This window comes from Rattus rattus, chromosome 1, assembly GCF_011064425.1.
Source record: "Rattus rattus isolate New Zealand chromosome 1, Rrattus_CSIRO_v1, whole genome shotgun sequence".
Lineage (NCBI taxonomy): Eukaryota > Metazoa > Chordata > Mammalia > Rodentia > Muridae > Rattus > Rattus rattus.
The window spans coordinates 147,343,743-147,369,205 of NC_046154.1; the positions used below are offsets into that span (position 1 = coordinate 147,343,743).

Consider the following 25,463-nt stretch of genomic DNA (forward strand, 5'->3'; position numbering starts at 1 on the left):
CTGTTGACAATGTCTGTGTTGCTTATGTATGTGGATGTGGGTGCCGGGAGTCCTGGGTAGTTTAGTGAGTTTGTGATACATTGTAAAGCAGACACCTTATAATCACTCTGGGAAGATAATAAGCAAATGAAGTCAGAACTCCCACCTCCCCACCCGGCTCCCCTTCCTTCTTCCTGAGGACACAGTAGGGGAGATATCACTCCACCAAGCTCTCCTTACCTCCTCTCTGTGCTTTGGAAACTTGCATCGGGAGAAAGTGATATATAACATCACAGAAACAGGTGAAGCAGAGAGAGCCAATCAGCCAATGTGGCTTGTTACTGGAAAAAAAAAATCTTTTTATGACATGGATACGCCAAATATCAGCTACCTATTTGTAATCTGGACTTCTAAACCTCCCTCCCATCCCCTCCCCCACCCCCATAAGTGATCGGTTTTCTCACCACAAACCTCAAAAGGTGTAATATTTAAATGTTAGCCTCCAACAGTCACAGTTAGGCAGTAGGTGGTATTTAAAATTCCTCTTTACTCTTTAAGATTATCCAAATTCCTTGAATGTCTGATGGAATTTTTGAAAGGATAAGATTTTTTTTTAAGTAAGGAATTTATTTCTCAAAATCGTCTTATCTGTAACAAATGTAACACTTTTCTGAGTCAGGTTATCAATGTAATTACTTTTATAAGAACAATTTTCAGAGAAACTACCTTTTGAGAAAAAAAAAGTACACAAGAAGGATGTATTAAACACCCCCAAATTGAAAACATTTCAAGGCAAAATAGTTAATGAGATGTTCGGGCTACGTGGATGTTATAAGCACAATTAACTAGAAACCAATAAAAACAATTGCTGGCAGAGTGCAGCCTTCTAGTTCCAGGAGCTGTGGTCCAGAGGTGGCTGTGGATGTAGGAAGTGATTAAAAGCCAGCTTTATCTGGGAAAGCGTGAGCTGCTTTGGAGAAGTAGAGCGAAATGGTTTTCATTGACCATCTCTGCTTAGCTGGAGAGACACGTGAAGAGCCCAGGGAGAAAAAGAAGTTTCGGCTCAAAGCTGCGACACCACCCCCCAAGCCCTTCCAGGAATGTTGGAGGCTGCCGCCCCCAATCAAAGGGAGGTAGGAGTTTAGATTTCAAAATGTAGATGTCACATTTCAGTGCAAACTACTCCCACATTTAACACTTTATCAGCATGACAAGAAGAATCTTTTATCTCCCGTGGAGTGGTGGGGGGAGCGGCTGGCTGAGGACATTGCCCTCAATAGATGGGCTGTAAAAGATTTTTAGTGTTCCTGGGCATCCCACCGAGAACCCCCTCCACCCACCGAGGAGCTCAGAGACTTGTGAAAAGTAAGGCACACTGGCCACCAGAATAATTCATCCGCTCTACCTTCCCCGCTGCACCTCCCACTCCTCTTTTTGTAGCAGTCCTTTCTCTCCGAAAATCTCAGGTTACTTGGCTGGGGAGTTCTCCGACCTCCCCGTCCCTGCCCAGCCCTCCGCCTCCAATCGGTGCGAGACTCTCAGTCCCAGCAATTGGATTGGGCAGCCTGTCTTGACACAGCACTGTGCTGAGTGCTTGAGGACGTGTTTCAACAGATGGTTGGGGTTAGCGTGTGTCATCACATTCGAGTGGGGATTAAGAGAAGGAAGGCTGCCCTGCTGGAGCTGTGTGGTCTTCTCCAAGTGAGAGTTGCAGGCAAAATCCAAGTACTTGGCTTTGGGGAAGAGGAGGAGGAATTCATTTGCAGCAGCCACAAGAAACGCTGTGTTTTCAGGTAAAGTAAAAGACGCCAAATCAATTCTCTCTCTCTCTCTCTCTCTCTCTCTCTCTCTCTCTCTCTCTCTCTCTCTCTCTCTCTCTCTCTCTCTCTCTCTCCTCTCTCTCTCTCTCCTATCCTCCTCTCTCCTCTCTCTCTTTCTCGCTCTCTCCCTCTCTCTCGCCGTAGTTTGGAATGTAATGCTAGCCCAGCACACTTGTCAAAGCCGGTCCTCGCCGTTCCATCAATGCTGCTATTGTACGGCTGACAGATAACAGTGCTCATAGCTCCGGCTCGGCTGTCTTTGTAGCGCAAATGCTTCTCGGACGTTGTTTTGGAAGGTGTAACGAAGAAACTGTCTTTGGGAGCCTGGGTGCCTTGAGGTCCCCGTTATAGTCGCAAAAAAGTAGGTGCGGATTGCTCATCAAGGATGGGCAAGGCCAAGAAAGCGTTTATTTTAGCTCTCACCATTAAAGAGTTCACTTTGAAGCTGTTGCGTTCCCCTTCTCAATAAGGAAAGATTCTAAGGGTCTATGGTCAGCCGACAGAGTCGGAAACGCTTTGTTAACCGAATTTGTGCAAGGTAGATTGGGTCGATTTGGGCTGGAGCCCAAATGGGTTTTTAATCATTTTTGGAAACTAAGTCTGGTTGAGACTGGCTACCGTCGGTGCAGCCTTTGGGTCGGCTCTGAAACCCAAATGCTCAGAACTGGAAGCAAAGCAAACAGGGGAGGTAGGAGGAAGTCGCTCTCTAACGTAGCCCAGTGCAGCTGCAGAGGGAGCAGATGGATGTAATTCACTTGCAGATCTGTGTGTGAGTTTTACAAGTGAGGAAAAACTGAAGTAGCCTATCTGGGATGGACCATTGAAGTCGATGCGTTTATAGGCTTTAAACAACGTTAATTAAATGTAAATAGATGTTCAGCTCTGCCTATAAACAAATAAACAAAAAGATTTTAATTACAAATTAGTCATTGGAAATTAATGGTCATCCGGGTGCCCAGCAACAGTAAGTGAGTTGTCATCTGATGTGCGGCTAACTGCTCTGCCAAAATCACCCACCAGGATTTAATTGAATGGAATATAACAAGGGACATTACATGCTACATCTTGTGTCATTAAAAAAAAAAAAGAGCCTTTCAAATTGGTGCCTTATTTTCTGAGGGATTGAAAGGGTATTTTTATTTTTTCAAGTGTTTGAGCAGGATGGGTGAGTCTGGGCTACTATTTTCACTGCACTCAGAGACTGACTTGCTCCCTGAGAAACCTACTCTTGTCCTATAGGGATTGGGAAATTGGGTAGAGCAATGCAACCTGGTCCTTACACATGCAGGTGACAGATTTTTGTACAGAGCACTGCAGGTAGGAGCTATGTGATAGGCAGAGACGCCTGGGACGCTGTGATTTGACTTAAGGTCTCTAACGTTTGGTTTCAGTCTCATATTTTTGTAATCATAGAGTTGATTTTTTAAAAAAATCATCTTAAAAACAAAAGTTAAGACAAAACCAGTATCCCAGTACAGTACTGAGGTGTTTGTTGTCCGGATGTCCTGCAGTCAAAGTCTGAACATCTTCAGTGAAGAGCATTGCCCCACAGTGATTCTGAGCTCTATCTGAGCCCCAATATTACATAACCAAAGGGTAATAGGACCTAGTTCATGAGCTGAAGCCGTTTGGAATTCCATTCATTCCATATTAGTTTTGCTATGGAACTGAGGTTTCAAATGTGAATAGGGAAAGGGAGACAAATACTTCCCATCGTATCAGCATCAGCGCTCCTTACAGCATGGAGCAGGTTCAGAGCTTACTGACCAGGCCATTTTGGTACCCGTGTAGCATTATTTCATGACAAGGTAGAGCCCGGCTGTTGGGCTGGCTTTCACCCAAGGAGAGGTCCCACAATGGTATTCTAACAAGGGCAAGGACGAGGTTCTGCTTATGAATCCAAAGTCTCACAGGGGCCCCATGAGCCTCTGCCTGGAGACTGATCATCAAGCTGGCTGGTCGGGAAGTAGATAATATGGAAGACTTCTCTTTTCCCACCCCAAAGAACCACCTGTCCAAGGCAGCAGGGCGTTAACAAGACACAGTGCTGGAACATAGGAAGTTCACACCTGGAAGACACAAACTTAGGCTCCGGCTCCCTAACAAAGCAATGTAAAATAACTCACTGAACAGAAAGTGCTAACTTAAAGGACAATGCCCTGTGGGCAATCTCCATTTCTTGTCAAAATCTGGATCTACCCAGTCCAGATGGCAAACATTGACTTATTTGTGGTGACTTCTACATCCCTCAGTGTGACATTTGGTCTCTTCCTGACAGCACTATATGCTAACACGAGGAATTCCTATTAGTATTATCACAGCTGTAGGACACACAGGGGTCCCTTAGGGCAATAACCTGAGTGGGGTGAGGTTCTGCGTGTTGTGTAGCTGCGCCCTTCTACCCAGATTTGAATTAAGTTGACATTTCTGAGAGATGGATGGAAAGCTTGATTCATGAAAGTTACAGAATTCACTTTTTATGATGGAGGGGCTTGCTGGAATTCATTAATTAGGGTCTTTGTGGATTGGATGGGGACCTCCATCGAGATACTAAAATGAGTGTCTGTATTCTGTTTCCGTCTGGAGAACTTAATGGGCCATGAGACAGATTGTTGTAGCCTTTCTATTGGTTCAGCCAAGTGGTAAGTGTGACACTTCTCTTTTCCTAACTCCCTGTGCATAGAATAAGGTTTGGGATTTGAAAGTTCTGCTCTTTCCCGTCCAAAGGAGAATTTCCTGTGCTGAGTCCTGTATAGTATTGGATAGCCCCAACCTTCGCCATGTGAATCAGGCCACCTAATGGGTCCAGTCAGGACATCTGGTCTTTTTTTTTTTCTGCATGCGAAACCAGGCATAGCCAGAATGAATTTAAGGGGATTTCAGCTTTATAAGCTGCTCTAAATATTCCTATTTTTGTCATTATTGACATTGGGACAAAGAGGCTCTTGTCTGAAATGAAGTATGAGACCATACGATTAACTCACCTTTATGTAAGATCCATGGGAAAAAAAGTGGAAAGAAGGTATCTTGCAGGAAAAAATGCCGGAAAATGATTCCTGTTTAAAACTATTTTCAATTCATGCTCACAGTGTTGGGGAGGAAGGGGAAAGCCTGTGAACTTCCCTCTCAGCCTCTTCCCTCTACCCCAACATTTCCCTCCTCCCTACAGCCAATCTGTCATCAAATCCTAAGAGTCCTTCCTTTAATATATCTTCCACATCTGGCCTGCAGCTACTGCCCCAATGCAATGATTCTCTCACAAGTGGGCTGTTGCAACAGTCTCCTAACCGGTCCTCTTTGTCTCCGTTTCTCTCTGTGAATGTGCTGGCAACTGAGGCCTCAGGCCCAGAGAGCTACGTATTCCTCCACTGAATTGTACCTTCATATGCTGGCCCCGCTGATTTTTTTTTCAGTCATATTCCCACCCATCTCACAAGGGCAAACGCTGTGTCTTGCTTGCAGGGACAGTGACCAGGTCAGTGTCCATACCTTCTGAATTTCTTCATCCTGATCCTTTGCAACTTGCTTGAGTGGTGAGCTCATTTCATGTACGCTGCTCATCGAGGGGCCTAGGAATGGAACCCAGAGCCTCTGTGCTGAGCAAGAGTTCTCCACCGAGCTATAACTAAGGCCACGTGGTTCTTTCTGGCTCTACATTCACAAGCCTGTGTATGAAAAGGATCATTTCGCTCACCCACATCTCCTTAGCATTCAGAGTTTGAACTTGATCTTACATTCTCCCAAAGGCACTCCCACTGATGGCAGCCTTCCGTCTCTCGATGCTGGCCCTTAGCGAGTTAGTACCCACTGTACCTAGCACACTTGCTTTATTTTATATCCTGCGTTGGCGGTTTGCTTATTTTATCTTGATGCTCCTCAGGTAAGGTGACAGGGACTAGCCTGCTTTACATTCACCTCCACAGAGGACACAATGTGTGTTCACCAACTCACAGACACGCTCAGACGCTTAAGGCACTTTCTAGTAATCCCCTTCAGAGCCATGAGCCAGTGTTTAGTGCTTCCTCCTCATCCATTCATTACAAAGGAGGAACAGGCACGAAACTCAATTGGTTTTATTTTAGGAGCCCTTAGGGGAGGAATCACTTTTAGTCAAAATGTGAAATTATTGTCCCAAGTCAAGATTGTTAGGCAAAAAAATCCCCTTTTATTTCAACATCCCTTGATGACTCTGCCCCAGTCACTTAAAATAGCAACTGTGGCTAGATCTGGGTAGTCCGAGCCCGTGTTCTAATCCAGAGATGATATCGCTTGTCTATGCAGCCTTGAACAGGGGAACGAACAGCAGTTAAGTGTCTGTAAGATGGACACACAGGTATTCACTTTAGAATGTTGTGAACAAAACATTTCGTCTATAGTAATACATCCCAGTAGATCTACTGTTGGATGATTAGTAACCATGGGAGGTGGACAGGTGCACTCAAGGTCTAGACCCACCATGCAGGAAGGAGCTGCCTCTGTCTCCTCATTGGTCCTTCTGTCTCGTCCTGTGCTCTGCTCAGTGAGCATTTCCAAAGGCAAGAGGAGTGGAGACGGGCGGGGACATCGAGGGAAAAGGTAGTTTGGGCTGGGAGGGATTTGAAGTAACTGCATTGATGAATCTCTGAGGTCCGCACTGAGCCAGTGCATGCTGCTTGGAGGAGCCAGGGCCTGAGCTCAGCACTAAGGATAAGAAGAGCAGGGACAGCCAAAGTGGACCATTCTCCAAGACCCCTTCTCCTCCTCCGGCACACAATCTAGAAAGAAACCAAGAGGGTTTAAGAAACGGTTCAGGAGTTAAAAGCACTGGCTGCTGTCAGAGGATCCAGATTCAACTTTTCTGCATGTACACGGTGGCTCGTACCAGATATAGCTCCAATTTTAGGGAATCCAGGGCTATACTCTGACTTCCGCAGGCATTCAAGCAAGCAAGTGATTTACAAACATACAGGCAGACCATGCGCGCGCACACACACACACACACACACACACACACACACACACAAACACACAGTCACATATACACACACTCACATTCACACAAACACACACAAAATATACACTCATACACACACACAATATACACTCATACACACACTCTTACACACACAAAAAATATACCCTCACACACATACACACACACACACACACACACACACACACACACACATCAAACCAGACCAAAGAAACAAAGGATTTAGGTCAAACTTCCAGGAGTAATTGGTTAAGAAACACAACATATATAGGCAAGAGAGAGAAGGGATCATCACCTCTAAAACAAGTTTAGCACAAAACTAATGCAGTCGGCCTGAGTCCCTCGCTTGCTGCCAAACTCCTTATCTACCAGGGAACTGGAATCTTCCATTGGTACCTCTTTTCAGGAAGTACAACTGAACAAGACATTCTCTCATATAACCTTTGTGGAAGGACACTGGCCGTTTGACACATTTTCAGGAGCTGGAAAGGTCAAAGGGTCTTCTTCCCACTCTGATCACCTGGGCTGCCATGCAGTGGACCAGGAAAAAGGGAGAATCTAAAAACATCGCCCCCAACACATCCCACCCCACTAAAAACTAGAGACTCTGCCCTGCAGACCCCCTTCCCCTTCAGACTTTAGAACTTTGAAAACGCATGGACTCTTAATTGCCTGGCTACATTTTCAGTTGCAGCAGCCAAGCCCTTAAAATATGTGGCTTCTGAACTCCCAATTAATAATGTACTAAGGTCTTATTAATTTATAAAAGGTTCTATTTTCAAAGTGAAAACCTCGCCTGGTTTTGGTTTCCCTTGAGACGATTTTATCGTGTAGCCCAGGTTGCCCCGAAACTCAGGATCTTCTGGTCTCCACCTCTCAGGCTCTGGGATAAGAGAGATACGGGCTCCCACTGTCAACATCCACTGTAATATTTTTTCTGTTTCTGTTTTTGTTTGTTTTTAACAACGCAAGTGCCAACATAGGAAACAATTTCCATGTTTCTAACATGCGGATCTAAGGAACAGAGCAACACACCTCTGTCTCGCTGCAGTGTGGTTCAGAAATTGGTTGGTTGGGACAGGTCCGTTCAGACATCGTGTGTCTGGGTGAGGAGTCTTCGTTGTCAAAGTTAGAGTCTCCCGAAAATGTGTCTGTAGATTCCTGTTGTACAGATTCCAACACGAGGTTAATAGTCAGAACCAGGAGGAACCTGGGAACCGCCAAGAGCCAGGTGGCTCTTGTTTAAATGAAGAAGGCTGTCCTGAGGTGGCTCAGTGGGTAAAGCACTTGCCACACCAGCCCACGTGAAAATAGGAGAAAACCAATTCTCAAAGATTGTTCTGTGACAGCACACTCGTGCACATGCCAGCGCATGCACAATGATAATAAATTTAAAGGAAGGATTCTCCCAAGCACACCCTTGGGAGGCTGAAGCACTTAGATTACTACACGTTCCAAAGGCTAGCCTAGGCTACATACTGAGTTTTCTAAGGTTGCAGTGACCTCGGGGTTTTAAGGAGCTTTCTAAAGAGAACTGTGTATTTTAAGATGGAGACTCAACAGCTAAGGACCTAATTATAGATAATTTGAAGGTTCTAGAGATAATTCAGTGAGTAAAAGCCCTTCCTGCTCTGACACAGTGCCTGGGTCCCAACCCCTAGACAGTGGTTGCAGCTCCCTTTAACTCCAGTTCCAGGGGACTTAATGCCCTCTTCTGGCCTCTCTGGGCATTGCATGCACAGACTAAGAGACGCCCTCTTACACTATACACAGAAATAAAACTAATAGTATATATTTTGAAATCAGAGAGATCAGCCCTGATATTTTTCTCACCTTATGAGTAGTTCTACTTTTGTTTTTATTTCTTGTATTTTAAGCTTTAGCCAATTCTTACGTTACCATGGGCCCAATCTTCCCCCAATATACAAACTGTGGTTGTGAGATCCTGAGGTATGAGCTTCAGAAGAATCCCACGAGCTAGAGGAAGGGTTATTTGGATTCAGACTGTGTCCATTTTGATGATCCTTTACAAGTGTGGCCCTGTGACTATTGTCTTCAAAATGTGTCTCACAATATGGCTTAGCACTCCTTCACCTTTCTACGACACAGCATGTTTCTTAAACAGGCTTCCTGCCTGTGTAGCGTCCCCTTAACCTTCACCTGCCAACAAGCAGTCATCTAGTGAGCACAAAGAGCGTCCCGGGGGACAGAAGGACTAGGCAGCATCCCAAAATTTGGGTAAGTTCAGCATTCGTCTTACAGGAAGCACATCCCAGAAGGAGAGACCCCACAAATCCTGTTCTGCATTTCCCTCCTGAGAGCTTTACACTAGCCAAAGGAAAGGAGGTGTTTGCAAAATGACAGATGTAGTAAAGGACATGTACTATTTTCTATTTGGCACATCCCAGGATTCCCACAAATTACCAATTCTTTTCTCTGTATCTCTGCATTTATTACGGGAATTTAGGAGTGAGTTCACCAGGAACCAGAGCAGAATCCACTTTCTAGTTGTGGCGTCCATGTTGTAACAAAGAGCTGTGCTGAACCTCCTAAATGGAACAGGAACCAAAAGGAACATTAGCAAGAAAGCATCACTTTGGCTCACACACGCGCGTGCGCACACACACACACACACACACACACATGCACACATACACATGCACATACACAAACACACACACAGATACACACATACACACGCGCGCGCACACACACATATACACAAACACATACACACATGCACATACACAAACACACACACGAAGACACACATATACACACATGCACACACACATACACACACGCACACACATGCACACATACACATGCACATACACAAACACACACGCAGACACACACATACACACGTGCACACACACATATACACACACAGACACACACACAGACACACACACACACACACACACACCATAGCAGTGCAGAGAATTTTGTGGGAAAGTATCTGTTATTACTGCTAATTAAATAAAAGGGGTGCCAACAGGGCCCTCTGTTGGAGAGCTAGTATGAAGTTGGCTGAATATAGCCATGTGCAGATGGATCAGAATATGATTCAGGTCCAAGATTTCAGAATTGCCATCTAGGGGAAAATTTACCCACCTTCTCTTTTCCTCAGTTTCCCTGTCTTTAAAATGTGAAATGACCATCGCACATCGTGATATACTGTAGCTGCACAAAGGTTTGTGTTTCCCTCTCACTGGGTGTGGAAGAGAATTGTTCGTCAAACACCTGCCCTTCTTCAGTACTTGTATTTGTCTGTTTGTACCATAAATGGACTCTCCGTCAAAATGGAAGGGAAGGAAAAGAGAAGCAGTGATGGAGAAAAGGAAGAGAGGAAAGAGAAGAGGCAGTTATGGCTGGCCCTCAGAGAAACTGAGCACATCTATAAGTGTGTCAGGTCCTATTAAAATCACGCCAGATTCGAGACTCTTGACACAGGGCAGAGATGCTGGTGTTGCCATTTAAACCAACACTTTAAAAAGGAGAGATGGGTCAGGGGAGATGGCTCAGTAGGCAAAGGCAATTTGCGTTCTGTCCTGAGAGCCCACGTGGTGGAAGGAGAGAATCACTTGGGCGGCTTTCCTCACCCTCTGCAGAGCGTTGTGACGCACAAGCACAAGCACACACACTCCTAATAAAATGCATTTGAAAGGGGTTGGGGGAGATATGGCTTGGTGGTTAAGAGCACTTGCTGATCTTCAAGAGACTGGGGGTGGAGTCCCAGTACCCACAACCACATGTAACTCCAGATCTAGCAGATTCATGCCTCTTCTGTTTTCTGTGGTGACAGGCATGAACATATACATACATACATGCAGGTGGAGCTCCTATAACACATAAAACAATTAAAAGTTTAAAAAGAAGAGGGCTGGAGAGATTGTTCAGAGATTAAGAGCATTGACTGCTCTTCCAGAGGTCCTGAGTTCAATTCCCTGCATCCACATGGTGGCTCACAACCATCCATCATGGAATCTGATGCCCTCTTCTGGTGTGTCTGAAGCAACAATGTTTTTAGAGGTTATTATGTGGTAGAGGTTTGTTTCATCCAAACCACATTTGAAATAACTCCACAGTGGAAATATGGGTAAAATCTGTAAACACAGAATTATGAGATGGCTCGGCAATTGATCACTCATGGATGCCTCCCTGCAGCCACCACACACACACACACACACACACACACACACACAAAGATACACATACACACAGATACACACACACAGATACACACACACACACAGACACACACACAGACACACACACAGAGACACACACAGAGACACACAGACACACACACAGACACACACACAGATACACACACACAGACACACACAGATACACACACACAGAGACACACGCACAGACACACACAGATACACACACACAGACACACACACAGACACACACATACAGATACACACACACAGATACACATACACATAGACACACACACACACATACATACACATACACACAGATACACACACACAGACACACACACAGATACATAGATACACAGATACACACACACAGATACACACACAGATATACACACACAGAGATACACATACACACAGATACACACATACACACAGATACACACACAAATACACACACAAATACACACAGATACACACACACAGATACATACACACACAGAGATACACATACACACATACACAGATACATAGACACACAGATACACACACATACACAGATATATACACAGATACACACCACATACATACCCCGAACACAGACAGACAGACATAGAGAGAAAGGGACAGAGGGAGGGAAGGAGGGTGTGAGAGAGAGAGAGAGAAAGAGAGAGAGAGGGGGGGAGGCAGCCTTCTCTTCCAAAGGTCCCAGGTTCAGGTCCTAGCACCTACATGGCAGTTTACAACTGTCTACAAGTCCAGGTTCCAGGGAGCCGATGCCCTATCTAGCCTCCCTGGGCACTGCATGCATGCGGTCTACTTATGTTCATGAAGACAGAATTTCATACTTACAAAAATAAATACTTAAACTATGTGAATGTAAATGCATTCCAGTAGAGTTCAAACTGACAAAATCTAACTCTGGTCATTGATAGATATGAAACAGGAATCCAATTATGTTTTCAGAACTAAGACATTTCCCCTTAGACTCAAAAGAATCTTTTCTAAGATTAGAAAGAAGAGGGGCAAGGAGCAAAAGGGGAGAGGGGAGAGGAGGGGAGGGGAGGAGAGGGGGAGGAAGGAAAGGGCATTATTGATTGGCCAAGTAGAATTCTGGTATTTCTGAGTTTGGGAACGTAATGAAGTTTCAAGTCAGAACACCAAACTACTTCTGCAAAACATCCATAATTCTCTTCTTTCAACTAAGATAATGCTGGTGGAAAGGAATGTAAAATTTAAAGAGAGTCTAGAGGCAAAAGAGATGAAATATTTAAGTTGCTTCTGCTCATAAACCTTCAGATTTTCCGTGGAAGAGCTTGATTGATAGCCTCTTACAGAATGTATAAATGACATGTTGTACAAATGATATACTCTCACAGACTCCTTTCTTCCCTACCAAAAAATGGTAATTGGTGCATGGTAATTGGACAAATTTGTGGAGTCGAGTGTGACATTTGACACATATTTACACTATGCAATGATGCAATCAAGGTAATTAACATTCGGCATAGTTCTGGATTTTAAGATTTGGGAAAGGTTCCGCAGGGATGGGCTGGAAGTTTCTGTGCACCGAAGCCTGGCCCTGAATTCTTCCATCTCCCATTTCTAGGTCCTCAGAAGTATGGCTACCTCATTTTATTAATTTTATTTCAATCCTGTAATGAGGAAGCGGTCCTTAGGGGAGCAGCAGCCTAATGCAGTAGGTGGTTTCCAGGCGTAGGTATTGTTTCCTTTAAAGAGGATGAGCACGTCGGTCATTTCAGCCCCTTGAACTTTATCCTGGGGGGGGCACTGTGACCAAAGGAACATGGAGCTTGAACCGGCATGATTCGCAATCAAAATATATTCCTCTAAAAACTTACTTTCTTTGTAATTATGTGTGCTCGCATAAGTGTGCAGGCTCGTACAGGCCTTTGCAGGTGCCCATTGGAGGACAGAGGGGGCACCAGATTTCCTGGCGCTGGGGTTACAGGTGACCGTCAGCCCGTAATGGTGCACTGAACTGAAGGGTGGCCATCTGAAAGAGCGGTATGTGCTCTTAACAGCCAAGCCGTTCTCCAGCCCTTAAAATGCATTTTCTAGTCCATGAAAGTGTGTGGAAATAGCAATGACCATGAAGACTAGACAGCATTTTGGTTCCTCCACAGGGACCTGGGTTCCAGTCAAGTTATTAATGAGGACTTTGGCTCGGATTATAATATGCAGCTGAGTACTCTGAAGCAGCTACTTTGGTTCCTCCGGGAGGTCAGCCAACTAGAGTCTAAGAACCTATAATCTATTTCTCACTCGGAGTTGCCAGGCATGAGGGAATGATTGACACGAGCCAGTTTATATTTGAAAACCATTAATGGCTGATAACTGGGCTGATAAGACACCAGCACAAGGAAGGAAGACCTACTACCCAGACTCTAAAGTCAGATCGAGAGTGATCACATGCAGCAAAGCATGGGGCTGGGCTGCATAGCTTCCTGCTTCCTCCCACACCTAGCTCAGTAGGATAATGTCCTTGAAGGAAGGTTCTTCAGTGAGGTCAAGGATCGGGAGCTACTATTCAGGAACTTACATTGAAACAGGATCTTATGTAACTCAGGGCGGCGCGACCTCACTGTACAGCCAAGGATGATCCTGAACTATAGACGCTCCTGCCTTCTTCCCAGAAGGGCCAGGATGACAGTGTGCAGAGCCTCATCCAATTCTCTCCACCGCTCCACGTCAAATTCCAATTCTCAGATGTGTTTCCGCAGGTTAAGTGTCCAGGCCTGTCTTAGCATCACAAAGGCTTCATGAATTGGAGAAGTTCAGAGTTCTTAATAAAAGAAAGGGAAGTAATGAAGTAGAAGGAAAAAGAATACCCATGCAGTCAAAACACATTTTGTCATGGAATCACTTTCTTGACACAGATACAAGGACAGAAAACAGAGAAAAAATAAACAGGAAAGCTTTAATGTTGGGCCGGGGAGGTAGCTCAACTGTAAGTGTTTGCTTTGCCAAGTATAAAGTTCAGCCCCAGAATCCACATTAAAAGAAAGAAAGAGAGAGAGAGAGAGAGAGAGAGAGAGAGGGAGAGAGAGAAAGAGAGAGAGAAGAGAAGAAAGAAAGAAAGAAAGAAAGAAAGAAAGAAAGAAAGAAAGAAAAAGAAAGGAAGAAAGAAAGAAAGAAAGAAAGAAAGAAAGAAAGAAAGAAAGAAAGAAAAGAAAGAAAGAAAGAAAGGTCAGGTGCTTGTAAACTGGAGAGGCAGAAACAGCTATGTCCTTGGATTTCATTGGCTGAACCAACTAGCTCGGCCTACTCACTGAACTCCAGGCCAATGAGAGGGCCTGTCCCCAAAACCAAGGTGGATGCTACCTGAGGAAGGACACTCAAGACTGTAATCTGGCCTTTACATGCATTTGCGCGTGCGTGCGCGCACACACACACACACACGCACGCACACACACACACACATACATACACGCACGCACGCACGCACACACACACACACACACACACACACGAGTACCAAAAAACATGTTTAACAACTGTTTTTACTCCAAGAATATCTATTAATATTCCACTACCAGTCTAGTTCGGTCTACAAGTGAATCAGGAACAGAAGCATGGGACCGTAGAATAGCTGAACCCTGGCTACCTCTTTGGTTCCTGTGAATTATAGTTCCCAGCGAGCAAATAGTAAACTAAAATGCATGTTTTGTTGTTTCCTTGATAACTTCTCAAGACTCAGGTGAAAATGGAAACAACGCGCTGATAACCGCAGTGGTTACCGCACAAAAAAAGAAGCAGGCGGTGCTGTGGGAAACCTCAGAAACAGTGGGAACCCGGGGCTGCAGCCAATAGCGAGATTAGGAGCAAACTGATAGTCTTTAAGGAACTCGCTGTTTCTTTGCCTTTATGTTTCCATTCTCCATCTAGATCAGTTACTTTTCTCTTTCATCGACAAGCCCTTCTCTTTCCTTAAGCCTGCAGGGATAAACTGTTGAGCGGACACAGTGGCCCATGTCGGCAATCTCACACTTGGGAGGTAGGGACTGGAAAGTTCAAGGCTGCCTGGTCTGCACAGTAAGTTCCAGGCCAGACAGGACCTATGTGGTGAGACTGTCTCAAATCAAACAAAATAAAGATAACCTTGCAACTAACTCGGTAGACGGAGAGAGGGACCAGAACAGTCTGCAGCCGTTTAAGTTTCTGAATTGAGTTCCACCCTCTCTGGTCTCCACTAAGCTTGCGACCTCTCTTGGATGGGTCTTTCTTTCATGTCTTCTACTTGAGAACAGCTCATTAGCAGTTTTTACAGCTTCCCCTTATGGACATCCACACCCCTTCACGTCGCCCTACCCCACCCTCCCTCCATGAACTTTTAGCCTGTTGATGAAACTGGTCTCAGGCATCCTGAGCTTACACCTTACCTCAGTGATAAACCAGTTGCTCACACTGCATTCTGGACTGAGCCTGACTCCCGAAAGGATTCCACAGACCATAGCTCGCCCGCCCATCTTGGTTTGACTAGAAAGATTCCTGCACCCCAAGCCTGATACCCACCCCTATACCTCAGTGAAACTTTCTTAACCTAACCCTTCCAGCCATCAATCTTCTTTTCTGTGTGCTCTCTTTCCCCTTAAAAGGTTGTCATCATTTTAGCCCTTGGTTATGCACAAATTTGCATTATTGCCATTCCTCACAGATTTTGCTTCCTTATCCTTGGGTGATTAGACTCTGTGAGTGGGGTTGAGGTTTAAGCCTGTGTTGTTAAGCATGGCTTGGAGATCATATATCCTTCCGTGCTCCAGACCCTCATTACAGTTAGAGTGGTCAAAGGAAACTGGGCTAGAAATTACACTTTGGTCATTAAGAATTTCAGGACACTAATCAGCGCAAATCCGCTGCTACCCCGGGCATCTTCTGACAACATGGAAGATGCTCTCACAGACACTGATTGTCTGGTTCAAGCATTTTTCCATCTTCTGCCCACATCACTCTCCAGGGCAGCTCAGAGCCAGCTGGATTCCAGCCAGAAACAGATTCAGAGAGACAATAGGCCAACTCTGATCCCCATCTTTCTTGATTAGATGTGAAATTGTATAGCTCGGTGTCTTTCACATGCCAGCCACTTGGAGCTCTACGCTGTCAATTAATTTCTCTTGAGAGTTGAACTGAGAAGGCTGTGACAATTACGGTTTTGAAGACCTGTAAAATTAAAGCCAGACCAGATTCTTAAGGAAGGTGCTAGGGGAGAGACCCATCTATCTGCTGCTCGATGTGAGTGGAAATACCTATAAACTCCATGGAGAATCTCCCCCCCCCTCTCTCTCTTTCTCTCTCTCTGTGTGTGTGTGTGTGTGTGTGTGTATGTATGTGTGTCTTTCTCTACACACACACACACACACACACACACACACACACACACACCAAAATTGTGGTTTGATTATAAGAGTTATTTGTCTAGGCATGGAAATCTTTGTAGGACATTTAGCAAGCACATGAGAAGATATGGCTGACACATTCTGTAAAGAGAGTGAATCTTGTGTGCTGACTTATCCCCAAATAATTTAAAATCGGAGGTTCTAGGAAGTTACTGGAATGGAGAATGTTAGTAGAACGAATATCTTGGAGCATATCTAAGGAGCTTAACCTCTGAAGAGAGATGATGGAACTTGTGGAGAGAACTGCCAGAAGCCGGAGACTCTTTCCTTCCCTTTGCTTGTTTGCTTTGGTTCTTGTTTCCCAAGACAGGTCTTCTCTGTGTGGTCCTGGCTGTCCTCGAACTCACTTTGTAGACCAGGCTGGTCTCAAACCCAAGATCTACCCGCTTCTGCCTCCTGAGTGCTGGGATTAAGGGTGTGCGCCCTTCTTTCCTTCTTGTAATGAGATAAACCAAGGACCTTTTGTACTAGGAAAGTACTCTGCCACAGTTATATTCCTAGTTCCCAGAGAGAGAGAGAGAGAGAGAGAGAGAGAGAGAGTTTCTACAGTGAGAACTCCACAATGCAGGTAATATATTAGGGTTGGGCTTAGGGTTAATGTTAAGTCCAAATTAAAGCTGGAGAGGTACCTCAGAGGTTAAAAGCACCAGCTGTTCCTGCAGAGGACGGAGCACCAACTCACAACCAGCGGTTACTCCAGTCCCAGAGTGATCGGACACCCTCTTCTGGCTCTCAAGGGCACTGCAGTGCACGCACTCATTCACACGTAGAACAAAATAAATAAAATGTTTAAAAACTCCAAATCTCCCGATTACCACTGGGACTGACGTGAGTTCATGTTCAGATCCACAGGAAGACCTAAGGGCATGAAATTCTTTCTTCCTCGACCATGGACTCCCTGGCTAAGTTTCTAATTGAAAAACTGAACAATACGAAGAATGATAGAGAAAAATGTCTTTTTTGGGTATATTTATGGCGAAAAACCTATCCCAAAACAAACAATTAGCATTGTTGCTCTGAAGAATGTGTGAACCTCTGTGCTAAAGAACTTTGCTTTTCTGTTCATTTGTTTCTCATAGTGTGTGTGTGTGTGTGTGTGTGTGTATGAGTGAGTGTGTATGAGTGTGTGTGTATGAGTATACGTGCATGCTAGTGTGTGTGTGTGTTTGAGTGAGTGTGTATGTGTGTGTGTGTGTGTGTGTGTGTGTGTGTGTGTGTGTGTGTGTGTGTGTGTGTGTGTGTGTGTGTGTGGTGGGGTTCTTTTAGAGACAGTCTGGATACAAATCCTAGTCTAGACTCAAACTTGCTAGAGTCCTCCTGCCTCCTGGCTACCTCCCAAGTGCTCAGATGACAGGAGTGCACCCCCATACTCTTTATAATGGCATTTGGAAAACACCCACTGAACGCTATTCATCCTCCTTCTAAAGATCTTCATTGAGCTAAGCCATGGGAAGTTAGCTATATTTGAGGAAGCAAGGAAGAGCTGCCGCTGCTGAGCGCTAGAAAGGCAAAGCTGAGGGAACACAGCATTTCCCTGATCCTGAGGCTGGAAAAGGAGCAGCCAGTGTGAGAACCCAGGACTTTTGGTGGGACTGATGGACATTCATTACCACAGCCCCCATTAGAAAGCAACTGAAGCCTCTCCCTACCCATAGAACTCCTGATGCCTACTGTTTCCCTCTTCCATTTAAAATTGTTTTTCTTTTTTTTTTTCTTTTCTTTTTTTTCGGAGCTGGGGACCAAACCCAGGGCCTTACGCTTGCTAGGCAAGCGCTCTACCACTGAGCTAAATCCCCAACCCCTAAAATTGTTTTTCAAAATATAGCATACTTTGTCAGTAGTGGGCAAGCTTATTGAATTGAGCAGCTGAACTGTCACCCAGCAACAAAATGTCATTTGGAAGATTTCCTCAAGTAATGGGGCTTTTCCAAAAGAAACAGAAGAGCTAAGATTTCTGTACTACAGTAAAATTCAGGAGTGTAGATAGAATTATGCATCCACATAAGTTATGCTTAAAGCTGATCTATATGCAAGGAAAACACAATTACAATTGGTTAACAAGCGTATATATGCTCCTTATTTTACCTTTCTCTTTTTGCACTATAAGAAAACAACTTAATAATCTGAAATTAAAAAGATCTCTTGTCAAGGAGCAAGTATGGTTTTTTGGTTTTTTTTTTTAACTTTTTGAAAATTGCCTTTTTGTTTAGGTTCCATATTTCTTCTTTGTTGTTGTATCTAAAGGAAACCATTATGATTTTCAGAGCGGTGAAAGAAATATGTCGTAGGACAAAGAGTGGGTTTGGTGTATTTTGTTCATGTTCTAATTCGCTAGAAAATGGGATGACAAATCTGGCTAGGACTATGCAAATGTTGGGCTTACCCAGATTACAGCTTCTGATGGGTTATTTTGCTGGCACTGTGAAGATAACGTAGCAGAGTAACCCATTTCTGTACGCAGGAACTGCGTTACACAGTGAGTGCTAGAAAGAGTCTGCGGTCGGCCATGCCTTCCGTGTCCACAAGAGTTGTGCTCACGCCATCTATCACCAAGTAAGCCCTGCACCTCATCGGTCTGCGGGTGCAGACTGCTCACATCACAGTAGTCCATGGGTGGGAGTGAAGGGAGAACACACACTGTTGTCTTTGACGGAAAAACCAACGTGCGTGATGCAAAAACCGTGCGTGACGGCCGCGGCGGCGGTGGCGGCTGCTGGGATGGCGGCAGCAGCGGCGGAGGCGGCAGCGAAGCTCTCCTGTTCTGCTAAGTCAGTTCCGTCCTTTCTCCTGTCTTTTCTCAAATATGTTCAATTGGGGTTGGGGATTTAGCTCAGTGGTAGGGCGCTTGCCTAGGAAGCGCAAGGCCCTGGGTTCGGTCCCCAGCTCCAAAAAAAAGAAAAAAGAAAAAAAATATGTTCAATTACCACCACTGCAAAACACAAATGAAACGACAAAGGGGCCAGGTTTATAGAAGGACAACTCAAAACGATGAGCAGGAAACTTCCTTTTGTTCTCCCACCACAGAGACACAGTGGGCCCAACCATCAGCTAGTTGCACAGCGGTGGGCTTCTTGTCTGCACTGTGCTACAAGTTGTGAGCCCTCTGGGCATAGTTTAATTTTTCTCCATAGTCAGCTACCTACTGTGAAATTGACTTTCGGTGGGTGGTTTTGCCTCGCTGGAGACCAATGTGAGTATTCTGAGATTGTTACACGTGTCTAGGTAATGATATTTGAAAGGGTACACGGACCAACTGTATCTTCAATTCATGGTGTTTGTCGTTTTCAACATCCCGATCTGGCTGTAACCCCACCATAAGTTGAGGGATATGTGTCCCTGAGAATGTTCTTTATAAGGCTAGCCAATTAAGACGGTTCATCAACCACAGATTTATCTGAGTAACTGACCTCTTCTTGACTAACCATTTTCCATTAAATTTGCAGCTCTTTTTAGCTATGCCGGTTTTAGTAAAGAAAGACAAGCACAGGAAGGTTGAGCACACACAGCAGAGCTGACAAGCCACAGGGTGAGGACACAGATCCATTTCACTAGCTTTCTGTAATCCATCTGTGCAAACTGAAAAGTTAACGTCCACTTAAATGTCCTTAGAAACCGTCTTCCAGTCAGTCGCACATGCCTGGGCCATCGGTCAAGGACAATTCATAATTTAAGTTTGGATTTCTTTTTCTTTTTTTTTTCTTTTTGAGATGAGAATATCATTATGTTGTCTAGAACATGCCTTAAATCTGACTGAAATAATCCTGCCTCTGCCTCACACACTATGTAATGTTATGTATTCTTAGGTAAAACATTAAAATTAAGTCTTGTATCATGTAATATTTTTATTCTTGAGTAAAACGTATTGAGATATTAATACTTACTGATATGTACCATGATGTGTACAGGTGACTTCCAGTGCATTTAGAAGGGATATATTTTCCTTTTCTCAGCACTCCTCTCTTTTTGGTTTCTCCCCAACTTCCGAGGAGAAGAAGCTGAGATCTAGAGTTGGACCCCTCCAGCAATATACCAACTATACACCAAAGCAGGATGGGCTGCCAGGAAACTAGATACTACACTCCCTCCCGCCCTTTCAGTCGTGCCTTTATTCATTTGTTTATTGAAGTTGTTATTACATTTATTCGCTTGTACACGCCATCACAGGTATGTGGAAGTCAGAGGACATCACTTAGGAGGTGCTTCTCTTCTTCCACCACGTGGGTCCTGGGGATCAAACTCGGGTCGTCAGGCTTGGTAGCAAGTGCTTCTACCCACTGAGCTATCCCAGTGAACCCTGTGTGAATGTACATACATATGCATGTGCATATGCGTGAAAATGCCTTCTTGCTGTGCTAAGGATGGAAGCCAGGCTCTCTCCACTGAGCCAGAGCCCTGGCCTGCGTTCCCTCTTCACTCTTTGTACTTCCCTTTCAGCCTCGTTGAGAGTTTAACCAAGTTCTTTTCCCTCTATATGGTAATTATTTTAACCCTGCAAAATTCTATTCCAGAACATAGTTTGTAAGAACATATATTTTCATTAAAAGGCGGGTTGAAAAATCTTATCTGAATCCACAGCAGTCCCTGGCCCTCCCTAACTTTTCAACAATTGCTTGTTTAATGAATGGGTGCTGTTTAGAGTTCTCTATTAAAAAGCTTTTAAGACATTAAGGTCTAAATACTTAAACACAAGACCTAAAATTTAAGTTGGCTCAATTCACCAAACCTCAGCTTTATAGCAAAGCGGAGAGAGAGAGAGAGAGAGAGAGAGAGAGAGAGAGAGAGAGAGAGAGAGAGAGAGAGAGAGAGGAGAGACAAATTATACCTTTAAATGATTATGTCAGCCCTTGGAAAGTTGAACTGCGCTCCTGGTAATTTGACAGATGCAGCCTTTGACTGGATAACTTTGTTTAGATTACAGTCACTTGTCTGTATGACAAAAAGAAAGGGGGGAAGAAAAAATGATTTTTCCTTCCTTTTGCTCTAAGAAATAAAGAATTCAAACCTTTGGCAAAGGCCAGAGCAGGATCACAGCCTACTGTAGGAGACAGAGCACTTTCCTACCAAGCAATGAGTCGTGGAGGGACTGTGGTGATAAACACCTTTCACCTTGCCTCCTCCTCCTCCACCTCCTCCTCCTTCCCTAAAAGCCAACCCAAAACAGAGCAAGAAAACAGGGTCTCATTATGCAGCCCAGACTGGCCAGGAACTTGCTATGTAAACCAGGCTGTCTTGATGTCACAGATCTGCCTCCCCCTTTGAAGGCACACTTCCAGGGGCCCCTTCTATGGTGTCTTCTCACTCTGAACTTTCACATGACAATCATCCTGATACACTCTTTGCCCGAGAAAGACAGGTGAACACAGAGGCCCACGTTCACCCAGCTCCAGTTGCTTCTGAAAAGCCACCATAGCTTTAGTCCAGAGGTTCCTGTTCAACACAAACACCTCAGGACTTGACGGCTGTGTGAGTGAATTGTGGGTAAAGTCTGCTTCGCCTGGAGTCAGGCAGCCTCTCTCAGGTCACTCAGCTTGGCCTTGCCTGCCCGTCGTCCCTTCCATTCCTGCCTTGTCCCTGACTCACACCTCAGCCTCTGCTTCACAGCAACATTGGCAGTTTTCAGCCCCAGACAAGGGGCTTTTGGAGATTATGCCTGCTGAGGCTTTTTCTCTCTGTGTCACTGCACATCCTTATAAGTATCTCTCGGTCTGCGACCTCTGCAGTGGATGGCACCCCGGGTCCCATCTCTTACAAACCCGGCTTCCTCTTTGGCCTCCAGCCTGTCCGTTCTCTTTGCCCCTGCCCAGCACCTGATCCTTGGCACCACATTAGCATCTGCACCTCTATTTGCACACAGGGCCACGGTGGCAAACCTCATTAGTTTGTGCTCAGTGTCTTCTCTGTCAGTTTGCCTTCCCCTAGTGCACCTTCGCTTAAATCTTAACATTCGAACAGAACATGAAATTGGGAGCTCAGGCCATAGTTCAGTCAGGGAAGTACTAGAGACCTTGAATCCAACCCCAGAATCCATATGATGAGGTAGAAAGCGGTAGATCCCAGAGGCTAGATGGAAGGCCAGGACAGTAAGAGACACTGTTTCAAAAGTCCAAGCAGATAGCATTTGAGGTGTGTCAGAGGACGTCAATCTCTGGCATCTACATGTGTGCACACACAAACACACATATATACTCACGTGAAAAATTTCATCTGCTAGGCCATCAAAGGACTCTTTATTCCTTGGTCTAAAGTCAGAGTAACAGTGATGTTATTATCCGTCTCTATCTCTTTAACAAGGTTCTTACTGGTTTCCTATATACATACGTATGTACGTATGTATTATGTATATATGCATATGTATGTATATGTATGTATGTATGCATGAATGCATACATGTATCACAGTTGTGTTTGGGGGGTTATCAAGGCTTGGCTCATGGTTCTGTCATAGAGGTATACCATCAACCCATGCCTTTCTATGAGCATGTTTAAATATGAAAACCCAAGTGACTACCAGAATCACCTCTCAGCCAACACTCCATGGAAAGAGATTAAGTTTCCCATTCCCTAGAAAAGGTCTCATGGAGCGAGTGCCTACAAGACACACAGACTGTAAGATTTCCTGGGGAGGAGCATCTACAAGTGAAGTGTTGGCATCAATTACAAGGATGCAGTTTACATTTTCCGACAATTTACACCTTTTCCCAGACCAATTATACTTCTGGACGGTTAGAGCGCTTTTTCTATAATTCCCTAGGTTTTCTGAATAAGTAGGTTTTAAAAAGAGTTTTCTGTGAAACTTTGGAGGAAAAGAACAGTGAGATTCTGGTAAAAGCTTGTTAGCTACAGTGCAACTCCATTACAAGTGGAGGGGGTGCTCCTGCAGGACACAGATCCAACACTCACTGGTCCTTCAAAGGCAGCCCTGAGAGGACTAGACCAGTGCCCAGCGGATACTATAGACTGTTTAGAACCAGGCCCTTCAGGGAAGGAGGTGGTTTTGTGATGTCCCACGGCTGTTGTGAGTAGAGGAGTCATCTGCCTGCTTACGCGGCATGTTCTCTTGATTCCAGAGTCTTCCTCGAACCAGGTCTTAGTAGATACAACCAGAATGTGTTGTGTTCCTCCTACAGAATGTCAGTTCTTTTCCAGATCCTTCTGCATCTCGTGATGACTTTCAACCAACTTGAATCTACGTGTCCTCAGGAAGCTATCGGAAGCCAATTTATTCAGTTAATTCATATCATTCTAAACGATTTCTCCTGACAGACTACTTCCGTTCTAAGCCCCAAGTACATTTTAATCCTAGGCAGGTTATTGGCTGAGGATAAATGATCTCGAATTTCTCATAAAGATGCCAGTCATTAAAGATATTAACACGCATTCTTTCCCCTTGGGTGGAAGGGAGCTGTGGCTTTAGCAGTGTTGGGCGCGCCGGCCTTCTATTGTCAAAGGCAGCGAATGATGAGAAAATCAATTTACTCCTCAGAATTAGTGAAGTGAGGAAGCCTTTGAAGTGAGGGGATGGGCAGGGTCTCGCCTGGCTTCAGGAATAACATAAAAGCTCAGTGTATACGTTGATAAAACGTTATGAAATTTCACAAGAGCTAGTCCCTACCCCCTTAGTAGAGGTTTGATGAAGAACAGATAGGGCTTAAATGAGTTCTTGCTCTAATATCGTGTGTTCACATGTAGGGCACAGCACCTGCAAGACAAGGCAGTGTGGTAAGGCAGAGCCCCAGTGTTAAAGTCGGTTGGGAGGTCTTAAGATGTCTGCTTATTTTGTATGACAGAATCCAAGCGAACTTCATTATTGAGGTTTCCTTTTTTGAAACAAAGACTGGCCGTGTAACCCAAGTTGGCCTTGAACTATGTGTAATGGGAAAGGGAAAAAAGGCACACATTGCTATTGCATTTTCCCTCCGACTTCCACAGCAGGAGAGCATCGTGCATACTGCTCAGAGAACACTTCACATCTTTATTTTATAGACTGAGACGTGGAAGCAAGCATTTCAGGTCTCCTCATAGCCCTCCGAGTAATCCATGCCCTGCCAATGGTTTCCTGGATCCCTTTCTCCACCCACAAAGGGAAGATTAGGTCGTTGTTCAAGAATGACAAGCATTTCATATTTGGAAATAACTAAATAATAAAGTGCCTGGATTCTATAGAAATACAGGAAGAGAAGATTAATTTCAAACCAAAGTCTAGTGCAAACATGACCTTTCCATTGTAAATCTCACGGACAGGAAAGAAATTACATCGGAAGGTTTGTTCCTGGGGCTGAGAATTTGGAAATGTATTAATAATAGGATGTCTCAGATGAAAAAAAAACCTGTTTATTATAGTCTGCCATCCATGGAGATGAGAAGAATTCCTTCTGTTGCTTTTCCTGGAGGAGTGTAGTTAGTGACTTTAAATGACAGCCACCAAAGGGTCACATTTTTATCCTTTGCCTGTAGGCAGTGCTGAAGTTAAAGCTGTCTAAGAAACGGACCATGCTACCGACGTCCCAGACGTCTAGGTGAGCAAAATAAAAATTAAAAACAGCAAATGGCAAAGCTCAGGGGTATAGAAATTAATAAAGGTTAGGTCTGGTTGACATTATTTGGGCTAAAATTTATTTCTACTTGTGAATAGCATGACGCTTAGCAAAGGTCCTAAGATGGCCTGTTTGGCAATAGGTCTGTGTAATAAATTCCTTTTAGTATTAGTATTAACGTCTGCTCATTGTTTTGTTCTCTCAGTTCCACCCTAGAGCTCTGGGGACATTAGCGTTCACAGCACCCGGTGCTGAGCAGGGAAGATCTACTTAGTCACGTACTCATCGCCTGGGGGAGGAGGCTCAAGGCCGCTGTACTCTGGACTGGGCCCACAGTGAACTGCAGACAGGGGGGCTGGTTTTTGTATCAAGATGGAGTTGTCTCTGTCTAGCTGGGAGGGCTTACAAGGGAGAGCAGGATTGGCTCCGTTGACAAATTCCATGGCAGGACTGAGCTGAAGCCCAGGAAGCCGAGTTGGGTTGATGATGAGGTGTGCTGATCTGATGGACAGGGGACCAAGCCAAGTGGAGAGTCTTTCCTACTGGCAGGGCTGCAAACTGGGGGAA

General features: G+C 44.7%; 1 protein-coding gene across 1 annotated transcript in view; it reads left to right on the forward strand.

The window, feature by feature from the left end:
* The first annotated feature begins 1,581 nt into the window (after positions 1 to 1,581).
* Sulf1 (sulfatase 1) overlaps positions 1,582 to 25,463 on the forward strand; it is a 161,189-nt gene continuing 137,307 nt past the window's right edge. The window contains exon 1 of the mRNA XM_032906745.1: positions 1,582 to 1,772. The gene's annotated coding sequence lies outside the window, so the exon portion shown is untranslated. The remainder of the gene's footprint in view (positions 1,773 to 25,463) is intronic.